We start from the raw sequence: 13,360 nt of genomic DNA, 5'->3' as shown, positions 1-13,360 counted from the left end.
AAAAAACTAGGCCCCAAACAGCACATTATGCAAAGAAGAAAAAGAGGTGCAATGAGGTAGCTGCATAACTAAGCTAAGTGACACAAGTGTGCGACACAAACATCTGGCCCATATAGGAGTGGCACTGCAATGGCAGACAGGATGGCACTTAAAAAAACTAGACCCCAAACAGCACATCATGCAAAGAAGTAAAAAAGGTGCAATGAGGTAGCTGTATGACTAAGCTAAGTGACACAAGTGTGCGGCACAAACACCTGGCCCATCTAGGAGTGACACTGCAATGGCAGAGATGATGGCACTTAAAAAAAATAGTCCCCAAACAGCACATCATGCAAAGAAGTAAAAAAGGTGCAATAAGGTAGCTGTATGACTAAACCAAGCGACACAAGTGTGCGGCACAAACACCTGGCCCATCTAGGAGTGGCAGTGCAGTCCCACTGCACTAATGGCGGAAACCTGATGCACGTCTAACACCAGCATAGTTGTTATGGCCTAAGTAATCCGCTTTGCAACAGGGTATATACATACGTGAGTATCACTGGAATTATATGGCAGTACTTCTGGACATATACGGCAGTATCACTGGACTTATACGCCATTACCACTTGAATTATACGGCAGGATCAGTGGATATATACGGCAGTATCACTGGACTGGACTTATACGCCAGTACCACTGGAATTATATGGCAGGATCACTGGACTTATACTAGAGATGTGCGGCAGGCACTTTTCGTGTTTTGGTTTTGGTTCTAATGCTCCGCTCGCGTTTGCCAAAACCACCCTTTCGTGTTTTAGTTTTGGTTGTGGATCTGGATGATTTTTAAAAAAAAACTTAAAAACGGCTAAAACCTAGAGATGTGCGGCGGGCACTTTTCGGGTTTTGTGTTTTGGTTTTGGTTCTGGTTCCATGCTCATGTTTTGGATCTGGATTGGTTTTGCCAAAACCACCCTTTCGTGTTTTGGTTTTGGTTTTGGATCTGGATGATTTTTGGGGGAAAAACAAAAACAGCTAAAATCACAGAATTTGGGGGTAATGTTGATCCTACGGTATTATTTATCTCAATAACATTCATTTCCATCTATTTCCAGTCTATTCTGAACACCTCACACCTCACAATATTGTTTTTAGGCCAAAAGGTTGCACCGAGGTAGCTTAATGACTAAGCTAAGCGACACAAGTATGCGGAACAAATACCTGGCCCATCTAGGAGTGGCACTGCAGTGGCAGACAGAATGACACTTAAAAAAACTAGGCCCCATACAGCACATCATGCAAAGAAGAAAAAGAGGCGCAATGAGGTAGCTGCATAACTAAGCTAAGTGACACAAGTGTGCGACACAAACACCTGGCCCATATAGGAGTGGCACTGCAATGGCAGACAGGATGGCACTTAAAAAAACTAGACCCCAAACAGCACATCATGCAAAGAAGTAAAAAAGGTGCAATGACTAAGCTAAGTGACACAATTGTGCGGCACAAACACCTGGCCCATCTAGGAGTGACACTGCAATGGCAGAGATGATGGCACTTAAAAAAAATAGGCCCCAAACAGCACATCATGCAAAGAAGAAATAGAGGTGCAATAAGGTAGCTGTATGACTAAACCAAGCGACACAAGTGTGCGGCACAAGCACCTGGCCCATCTAGGAGTGGCAGTGCAGTCCCACTGCACTAATGGCGGATACCTGATGCACGTCTAACACCAGCATAGTTGTTATGGTCTAAGTAATCCGCTTTGCAACAGGGTATATACATACGTGAGTATCACTGGAATTATATGGCAGTACTTCTGGAAATATACGGCAGTATCACTTGACTTATACGCCATTACCACTTGAATTATACGGCAGGATCAGTGGATATATACGGCAGTATCACTGGACTGGACTTATACGCCAGTACCACTGGAATTATATGGCAGGATCACTGGACTTATACTAGAGATGTGCGGCAGGCACTTTTCGTGTTTTGGTTTTGGTTCTAATGCTCCGCTCGCGTTTTGGTTTTGGATTGGTTTTGCCAAAACCACCCTTTCGTGTTTTAGTTTTGGTTTTGGATCTGGATGATTTTTGGAAAAAAACGTAAAAACGGCTAAAACCTAGAAATGTGCGGCGGGCACTTTTCGGGTTTTGTGTTTTGGTTTTGGTTCTGGTTCCATGCTCATGTTTTGGATCTGGATCGGTTCTGCAAAAACCACCCTTTCATGTTTTGATTTTGGTTTTGGATCTGGATGATTTTTGAAAAAAACAAACAAAAACAGCTAAAATCACAGAATTTGGGGGTAATGTTGATCCTACGGTATTATTTATCTCAATAACGTTCATTTCCATCTATTTCCAGTCTATTCTGAACACCTCACACCTCACAATATTGTTTTTAGGCCAAAAGGTTGCACCGAGGTAGCTTAATGACTAAGCTAAGCGACACAAGTATGCGGAACAAATACCTGGCCCATCTAGGAGTGGCACTGCAGTGGCAGACAGGATGGCACTTAAAAAAACTAGTCCCCAAACAGCACATCATGCAAAGAAGTAAAAGAGGTGCAATGAGGTAGCTGTATGACTAAGCTAAGTGACACAAGTATGTGGCACAAACAACTGGCTCATCTAGGAGCGGCACTGCAGTCCCACTGCACTAATGGTGGATACCAGATGCACATCTAACACCAGCATAGTTGTTATGGCCTCAGTAATCCGCTTTGCAACAGGGTATATACATACGGCAGTATCACTGGAACAATATGGCAGTACCACTGGACATATACGGCAGTATCACTGGACTTATACACCAGTACCACTTGAATTATACGGCAGCATCACTGAACATAAAAAGACGGGATGGCAGATTTAAAATATAGGCCCAAAACAGCACATGATACAAAGAAGAAAAAGAGGTGCAATTAGGTAGCTGGATGGCTAAGCTAAGCGACACAAGTGTGTGGCACAAACACCCGGCCCATCTAGGAGTGGTACTGCAATGATAGACAGGATGGCACTTAAAAAAAACTAGGCCCCAAACAGCACATCATGCAAAGAAGAAATAGAGGTGCAATGATGTAGCTGTATGACTAAGCTAAGCAACACAAGTGTGCGGCACAAACACCTGGCCTATCTAGGAGTGGCACTGCAGTTGCAGACAGGATGGCACTTAAAAAAATTAGGCCTCAAACAGCACATCATGCAAAGAATTAAAAGAGGTGCAATGAGGTAGCTGCATGACTAATCTAAGCGACACAAGTGTGCAGCACAAACACCTGGCCCATCTAGGAGTGGCACTGCAGTGGCATACAGGATGGCACTTAAAAAAACTAGTCCCCAAACAGCACATCATGCAAAGAAATAAAAGAGGTGCAATGAAGTAGCTGTATGACTAAGCTAAGCGACACAAGTGTGTGGCACAAACACCTGGCCCATCTAGGAGTGGCACTGCAGTCCCACTGCAATAATGGTGGATACCGGACGCACGTTTAACACCAGCATAGTTGTAATGGCCTCAGTAATCCGCTTTTCAACAGGGTATATATATATATATATATATATATATATATACGGCAGTATCACTGGAATTATATGGCAGTACCACTGGACATACAGTATACAGCAGTACCACTGGAATTATATGGCAGGATCACTGGAATTATACGGGAGTACCACTGGATTTATACGCCAGTACCACTGGAATTATACGGCAGTATCACTGGACTGGATTTATACACCAGGATTACTGGAATTATACGCAGGATCACTGGAATTATACGGCAGGATCACTGGATTTATACAGCAGGATCACTGAAATTATACGGTAGGATCACTGGAATTATACGGCAGGATCACTGGATTTATACGCTAGTACCACTGGAATTATACTGCAGGATCACTGGATTTATACGCCAGTACTACTGGAATTATATGACAGGATCACTGGAACTATACGGCAGAATCACTGGATTTATACGGCAATACCGCTGGACATATATGGCAGTGTCAATGGACATATACGCCAGTATCACTGGACTGTACTTATACGCCAGTACCACTGGAATTATACGGCAGGATCACTGGAACTATACGGCAGGATCACTGGATTTATATGCCATTACCACTGTAATTATACGGCTGGATAACTGGATTTATACGCCAGTACCACTGGAATTATATGACAGGATCACTGGATTCATACCGCAGTACCGCTGGACATATACGGCAGTATCAATGGACATATACGGCAGTATCATTGGACATATATGGCAGTATCACTGGACTGGATTTATACGCCAGTGCCACTGGAATTATATGGCAGGATCACTGGAATTATACGGCAGGATCACTGGATTTATGCGCCAGTACCATTGGACATATACGGCAGTATCACTGGACTGGATTTATATACGCCAGTACCACTGGAATTATACGGCAGAATCACTGGAATTATACGGCAGGATCACTGGATTTATACGGCAGTACCGCTGGACATATACGGCAGTATCAATGGACATATACGGCTGTATCACAGGACTTGTCTTATACGCCAGTACCACTGGAATTATACGGCAGTATCACTGGAATTATACGGCAGGATAACTGGAATTATACGGCAGGATCACTGAATTTATACACCAGTACCACTGAAATTATACGGCAGGATCACTGGAGTTATACACCAGTACCACTGGAATTATACGGCAGGAACACTGGAATTATACGGCAGGATCACTGGATTTATACGGCAGTACCGCTGGACATATACGCCAGTATCAATGGACATATACGGCAGTATCACTGGACATATACGGCAGTATCACTGGACTGGACTTATACGCCAGTACCACTAGAATTATACGGCAGGATCACTGGAATTATACGGCAGGATCACTGGATTTATACGGCAGTACCGCTGGACATATACGGCAGTATCAATGGACATATACGGCAGTATCACTGGACATATACGGCAGTACCACTGGACATATACCGCAGCACAGGGACACCACCAGTGGACTGATGCAGGACAACACAGCACCACTGCAATGGACTGGACTTATACAGCAACACTGGACATATGGCAGCAGAGGACACCACCACTGTGACTGGACTGATGCAGCACAAGACACCACCACTGGACTACTGCAGCACAACACAGCACCACTGGACTGGACTTAGGGGTACAGTGTGGCATATAATATTATTTAGGGGCACAGTACAGAATATAATGTTATATACAGGGGTGTATCTAGGGGTTCGAGCGCCCCTGGCAAAGTAAGGGACTGGCGCCCTCCATATTTGAAATAGGAAAGGTGCATATGCAAAAAAATAAGAATTTACTCACCGGTAATTCTATTTCTCGTAGTCCGTAGTGGATGCTGGGGACTCCGTAAGGACCATGGGGAATAGACGGGCTCCGCAGGAGTCTGGGCACTCTAAAAGAAAGATTAGGTACTATCTGGTGTGCACTGGCTCCTCCCTCTATGCCCCTCCTCCAGTCCTCAGTTAGGGAAACTGTGCCCGGAAGAGCTGACACAAAAAGGAAAGGATTTGGAATCCAGGGTAAGACTCATACCAGCCACACCAATCACACCGTACAACTTGTGATAACTATACCCAGTTAACAGTATGAACAACAAATGAGCCTCATTAACAGATGGCTCATAACAAAACCCTTTAGTTAAGCAATAACTATATACACGTATTGCAGAGAGTCCGCACTTGGGACGGGCTCCCAGCATCCACTACGGACTACGAGAAATAGAATTACCGGTGAGTAAATTCTTATTTTCTCTGACGTCTTAGTGGATGCTGGGTACTCCGTAAGGACCATTGGGATTATACCAAAGCTCCCAAACGGGCGGGAGAGTGCGGATGACTCTGCAGCACCGCATGAGCAAACTCAAGGTCCTCCTCAGCCAGGGTATCAAACTTGTAGAATTTTGCAAACGTGTTTGACCCCGACCAGGTAGCAGCTCGGCAAAGTTGTAATGCCGAGACCCCTTGGGCAGCCGCCCAAGAAGAGCCCCCTTCCTCGTGGAATGGGCTTTTACTGATTTAGAATGTGGCAGTCCAGCCGCAGAATGTGCAAGTTGAATCGTGCTACAGATCCAGCGAGCAATAGTCTGCTTAGAAGCAGGAGCACCCAGCTTGTTGGGTGCATGCAGGATAACAGCGAGTCAGTATCTCTGACTCTAGCCGTCCTGGAAACATAGATTTTCAGGGCCCGGACTACGTCCAGCAACTTGGAGGCCTCCAAGTCCCGAGTAGCCGCAGGCACCACAATAGGTTGGTTCAAATGAAACGCTGATACCACCTTAGGGAGAAATTGGGGACGAATCCTCAATTCTGCCCTGTCCCTATGGAGATCAGATAAGGGCTTTCACATGACAAAGCCGCCAATTCTGACACACGCCTAGCTGAAGCCAAGGCCAAATATATATGACCGCTTTCCACGTGAGATACTTCAACTCCACGTTCTGAAGTGGCTCAAAACAATGTGATTTTAGGAAATCCAATACTACGTTGAGATCCCAAGGTGACACTGGAGGCACAAAAGGGGGCTGAATATGCAGCACTCCCTTAACAACGTCTGAACTTCAGGCAGCGTCTTTCCTAGCCTTTAACAGCATAGGAATCACTTCATCTGGAACGCCCTTTTCCGTTAAGATCCGGCGTTCAACCGCCAAGCCTTCAAACGCAGCCGCGGTAAGTCTTGGAACAGACAGGGCCCCTGCAGTAACAGGTCCTGTCTGGGAGACAGAGGCCATGGGTCCTCCGAGATCATTTCTTGTAGTTCTGGGTACCAAGTTCTTCTTGGCCAATCCGGAACTACGAGTATAGTTCTTACTCCTCTCTTACTTACTATCCTCAGTACCTTGGGTATGAGTGGAAGAGGAGGGAACACATAAACCGACTGGTACACCCACGGTGTCACTAGTGCGTCCACAGCTATCGCCTGAGGGTCTCTTGACCTGGCGCAATACTTTTTTAGCTTTTTGTTGAGGCGGGACGCCATCATGTCCACCTGTGGCCGTTCCCAACGGTTCACAATCTGCGTGAAGACTTCTGGATGAAGTCCCCACTCTCCCGGGTGGAGGTCGTGCCTGCTGAGGAAGTCTGCTTCCTAGTTTTCCACACCCGGAATGAACACTGCTGACAGTGTTAGCACGTGATACTCCGCCCATCGGAGAATCCTTGTGGCTTCTGCCAACGCCATCCTGCTTCTTGTGCCGCCTTGTCGGTTTACATGGGCGACAGCCGTGATGTTGTCTGACTGAATCAGCACCGGCTGGTTTTGAAGCAGGGGTTCTGCTTGCCTTAGGGCATTGTAAATGGCCCTTAGGTCCAGAATATTTATGTGTAGGGAAGTCTCCTGACTCGACTATTGTCCTTGGAAATTTCTTCCCTGAGTGACTGCTCCCCAACCTCGGAGGCTTGCATCCGTGGTCACCAGGACCCAGTCCTGAATGCCGAATCTGCGGCCCTCGAGAAGATGAGCACTCTGCAGCCACCACAGCAGAGACACCCTGGCCCTCGGGGACAGGGTGATCAGCCGATGCATCTGAAGATGCGATCCTCACTTGTCTAACAGGTACCACTGAAAGTTCCTTGCATGGAACCTGCCGAAGGGAATTGCTTCGTAAGAAGCTACCATCTTTTCCAGGACTCGCGTGCAATGATGCACCGACACCTGTTTTGGTTTCAGGAGGTCTCTGACCAGAGATGACAACTCCTTGGCCTTCTCCTCCGGGAGAAACACCTTCTTCTGTTCTGTGTCCAGAAACATGCCCAATATCAGCAGACGCGTCGTAGGAACCAGCTGCGACTTTGGGATATTCAGAATCCAGCCGTGCTGTTGTAGCACTTCCTGAGATAGTGCTACTCCGATCAACGACTGCTCCTTGGACCTCGCCTTTATAAGGAGATCGTCCAAGTACGGGATAATTATAACTCCCTTCTTTCGAAGGAGTATCATCATTTTGGCCATTACCTTGGAACACACCCTCGGTGCCGTGGACAGACCAAACGGCAACGTCTGGAATTGGTAATGGCAGTTCTGTACCACAACCTTGAGGTACTCCTGGTGAGGTGGGTAAATGGGGACATGTAGGTAAGCATCCATGATGTCCAGTGATACCATGTAATCCCCCTCTTCCAGGCTTGCAATAACCGCCCTGAGCGATTCCATTTTGAACTTGAACTTTCTTATATAAGTGTTCAAGGATTTCAAATTTAGAATGGGTCTCACCGAACCGTCTGGTTTCGGTACCACAAACATTGTGGAATAGTAACCCCGTCCCTGTTGAAGGAGGGGAACTTTGATTATCACCTGCTGGAGGTACAGCTTGTGAATTGCCGCCAGTACTACCTCCCTGTCCTGGGGAGTAGCTGGCAAGGCTGATTTGAGGTAACGGCGAGGGGGAGACGCCTCGAATTCCAGCTTGTATCCCTGAGATACCACTTGTAGAACCCAGAGATCCACCTGTGAGCGAACCCACTGGTCGCTGAAGTTCCGGAGACGCGCCCCCACCGCACCTGGCTCCGTCTGTGGAGCCCCAGCGTCATGCGGTGGACTTACTAGAAGCAGGGGAGGATTTTTGTTCCTGGGAACTGGCTGTCTGGTGCAGCTTTTTCCCTCTCCCCCTGCCTCTGGGCAGAAAGGAAGCACCTTTGATCCGCTTGCCTTTCTGAGGCCGAAAGGACTGTACCTGATAGTATGGTGCTTTCTTAGGTTGTGAGGGAGCCTGAGGTAAAAATGTCGATTTCCCAGCTGTTGCTGTGGATACGAGGTCCGAGAGACCATCCCCAAACAATTCCTCACCCTTATAAGGCAAAACCTCCATGTGCCTTTTAGAATCAGCATCACCTGTCCACTGCCGGGTCCATAATACCCTCCTGGCAGAAATGGACATTGCATTAATTCTAGATGCCAGCCGGCAAATATCCCTCTGTGCATCCCTCATATATAAGACGACGTCTTTAATATGCTCTATGGTTAGCAAAATAGTATCCCTGTCGAGGGTATCAATATTATCTGACAGGGTATCCGACCACGCTGCAGCAGCACTACACATCCATGCTGAAGCAATTGCAGGTCTCAGTATAGTATCTGAGTGTGTATATACAGACTTCAGGATAGCCTCCTGCTTTCTATCAGCAGGCTCCTTCAAGGCGGCCGTATCCTGAGACGGCAGTGCTACCTTTTTTGACAAGCGTGTGAGCGCCTTATCCACCCTAGGAGATATCTCCTAACGTGACCTATCCTCGGGCGGGAAAGGGTACGCCATCAGTAACTTTTTAGAAATTACCAGTTTCTTATCGGGGGAACCCCACGCTTCTTCACACACTTCATTCAACTCATCTGATGGGGGAAAAAACACTGGCTGCTTTTTCTCCCCAAACATAATACCCTTTTTAGTGGTACTTGGGGTAATGTCAGAAATGTGTAACACATTTTTCATTGCCGTAATCATGCAACGGATGCCCCTTGTGGATTGTGTATATGTCTCATCCTCGTCGACACTGGAGTCAGACTCCGTGTCGACATCTGTGTCTGCCATCTGAGGTAGCGGGCGTTTTGAGCCCCTGATGGTCTTTGAGACGCCTGGGCAGGCACGGGCTGAGAAGCCGGCTGTCCCACGGCTGTTACGTCATCCAGCCTTTTATGTAAGGAGTTGATACTGTCGGTTAATACCTTCCACATATCCACCCACTCTGGTGTCGGCCCCGCAGGGGGTGACATTACACTTATCGGCACCTGCTCCGCCTCCACATAAGCCTCCTCATCAAACATGTCGACACAGCCGTACCGACACACCGCACACACACAGGGAATGCTCTGACTGAGGACAGGACCCCACAAAGTCCTTTAAGGAGACAGAGAGAGAGTATGCCAGCACACACCACAGCGCTATTTAATCAGGGATTTTCACTAACACAAAGTGATTTTTCCCTATAGCTGCTTTACATATACAGTTTTGCGCCTAAATTTAGTGCCCCCCCTCTCTTTGTTACCCTTTGAGCCTGGAAACTGCAGGGGAGAGCCTGGGGAGCTGTCTTCCAGCGGAGCTGTGAAGAGGAAATGGCGCCAGTGTGCTGAGGGAGATAGCCCCGCCCCTTTCTCGGCGGACTTCTCCCGCTCTAATATTTACATTATGGTGGGGGATTTTTGCACATATATAGTTTTTTAGACTATATTATGTGCTGTTTGCCAATGTAAGGTACTCTAATTGCAGCCCAGGGCGCCCCCCCCCAGCGCCCTGCACCCATCAGTGACCGAAGTATGTGGTGTGCATAGGGAGCAATGGCGCACAGCTGCAGTGCTGTGCGCTACCTTAATGAAGACCGGAGTCTTCAGCCGCCGATTTTCAGGATGTTCTTCTTGCTTCTGGCTCTGCAAGGGGGACGGCGGCGCGGCACCGGGACCAGACGACCGAGGCTGGGCCTGTGTTCGATCCCTCTGGAGCTAATGGTGTCCAGTAGCCTAAGAAGCCCAAGCTAGCTGCAAGCAGGTAGGTTCGCTTCTCTCCCCTTAGTCCCTCGTAGCAGTGAGTCTGTTGCCAGCAGATCTCACTGAAAATAAAAAACCTAACAAATACTTTCTTTACTAGAAGCTCAGGAGAGCCCCTAGTGTGCAACCAGCTCGAGCCGGGCACAGATTCTAACTGAGGTCTGGAGGAGGGGCATAGAGGGAGGAGCCAGTGCACACCAGATAGTACCTAATCTTTCTTTTAGAGTGCCCAGTCTCCTGCGGAGCCCGTCTATTCCCCATGGTCCTTACGGAGTACCCAGCATCCACTAGGACGTCAGAGAAAGGGACATGATCTTGAGGAAAGGGGCATGACCATACAATAGTTCCCCCAATACAAATTACGCCACACAGTTGTAACCCTTATACACATCATGCCCACACAGCAGTTCCCTTTACACATTATGCCCACACAGTAATTCTTGTAACACTGAGGAGATATCAGCAGTGCCTGGCCTGGCTGAGGATGCAATGCCACCCAAGGCCAGGTAGTATCAAATAGTAGTGGAAAGAAGTGCAGTGCAGCGCACTATCCAGTGGTGCAAGTAGAAAAAATGGGAGTGGCCAATGAAAATAGGGGCATGATACACATATGACCCCAATACTGCAGTGCCAGATACACATATGCCCCCAATAGTGCCAGATACACATATGCCCTCACAGTGCTAGATATGCCCCCACAGTGCCAGATACACATATTCCCCCACGTTGCCAGATATGCCCTCACAGTGTCAGATATGCATATGCCCCCACGGTGCCAGATGTGCCCCACAGTGCTACATATGCCCCCACAGTGCCAGGTATGCCCCCACAGTCATATAGTCATAGTCCCCATCCCAGCACATAACCCCCACCTCCCCAAGCAATAGCCGTAGTCCCCCAGCACATAGCCATACTCTCCACCTCTCCCAACACAGTCATACAGTAGTCCCCACCTCCCCTCCCGTCACATGACAATAGTTCCCTGCCAGCATAGATAGCCATAGTCCACCCTCCCTGCACATAGCCCCTCACTTCCCCAAGCACATAGCCATAGTCCCCATCCCCCTTCCAGCACATAGCTGTAGTTCGCCCTTAGCACATTGTAGTAGTCTCCCCCACTCCCAGCACATACATAACCTCCCCACACAGCACATAGCCATAGTCCCCATCCCCCTTCCAGCACATAGCTGTAGTCCACCCTTAGCACATAGTAGTAGTCTCCCCCACTCCCAGCACATACATAGCCTCCCCACACAGCACATACATAGCCTCCCCACACAACACATAGCCCTAGTCCCCATCCGCCTCCCAGCACATAGCTGTAGTCTGCCCTTAGCACATAGCAGTAGTCTCTCCCACTCCCAGCACATACATAACCTCCCCACACAGCACATAGCCATAGTCCCCACCGCACAACATCCCAGCAGATAGCCGTAGTGTCTGGCAATACCTGCTGTGCCGACCTCTGGGATGGAGGGCGGAGGATTGTTCTACAGTCAGGAGCTGGCGCCGGTGTCGGGCACCGCACCAAACTACATGAAAAAACTGGGGGGAAAAACTACAGCTCCCAGCAGCTCTTGCTGCCGGGAGCTCCCGAAAGCAAGGGTTGCTTGGAGTTGTAGTTTATTTTCAGTTTCTTCCCTGTAGTGCATTGCGGTGCCGGACACCATCACCAGCTCCTGCCTGCTGAGCGATGCTCCACCCTCCATCCCAGGCACAGGCAGCTCGGCACAGCAGGTATTGCCAGACACTACGGCTTAAGGGATTCCACCCATTGGCCGAGGGTGGCACCGTCAGGTGGCGCCCCCTGCTCAGCTGGCGCCCCTGGCGAGTGCCATCCTGGCCAATGGGTAGATACACCTCTGGTTATATAGACTATAGAGGTACCGTGTGCAATATAATATGAGATAGAGAGTGTGAGTTTCAGAGTGGCCTTGTCATGCCCGTGGGTTTGGTTTGGTCTGGCTTGTGTTGGCGTGGCAGGCGTGAGCCGAAGCAGCTGGAGTGTGGGGCACAGTGTGGCATGCAATGTGATTTAGGGGCACAGTGTGGCATATAATATTTAAGGGAACAGTATACATATAATGTTATTTAGAAGCACACATGCTTGCCTACTTTGCTGCCCCCTCTTCTGGGAGGTGGCATCATGGTAGGTGCTTGGGGGTGTGGCCAGCTGCAAGGTGGGCTGTCTGTGGGGCATGGCCAGTGATAAGATGGGCTGTACGAGGGCGTAACTGGCAGGGAGGTGGGCAGTCTGGGGGCGTGGCATCACAATAGCATCAACATTGCTCCGCCCCCTGCTCTACAGTGCCGTGAAAACATGCACTGTAGACCAGGGGGGGCCTAGCTACGATGACGCAATTCTCCTCGGACCACTTGTTCACTGCTGTGGGTGGCCGAGGAGGGGTGCGGTGGGCTATCAGGAAAGCGATAGACTTGCCCACCTTTCCAGGGGCGCGGGAGGGCCACCCAATTTTCGTGAGCCTCCCATCCATTCCGGTAGGGTAGGCAAGTATTGGGGCACAGTGTGCACTATAATGTGACTTAGGGGCACAGTGTACAATATGTTATTTAGGATCACAGTGTATAATATAATGTGACTTAGGGGTACAGTATAGCATATTATGGGCTGGATGTGCTAAAGGGAAAATTCGGTAAAACTGCCGTTTTCAGGGGTTTTACCGAATATGTACTAAGATCCGGCCTCCGGGTTTTCGCCGCCAAGGGTATCGTCATCTTTTGATAACCTATAGAAGCCTATGGGCTACTTACCCAGCTGCCTCATCCCACCGCCTTGCGCCGACCCTCCTCCCCCCGGCATACCTGTGTGCAGGCAGCCCTGGTCCCTGAACCCAAACTCCTC

Source organism: Pseudophryne corroboree, chromosome 4, assembly GCF_028390025.1.
Source record: "Pseudophryne corroboree isolate aPseCor3 chromosome 4, aPseCor3.hap2, whole genome shotgun sequence".
Taxonomy (NCBI): Eukaryota; Metazoa; Chordata; class Amphibia; order Anura; family Myobatrachidae; genus Pseudophryne; species Pseudophryne corroboree.
This window is presented reverse-complemented; position numbering follows the sequence as displayed.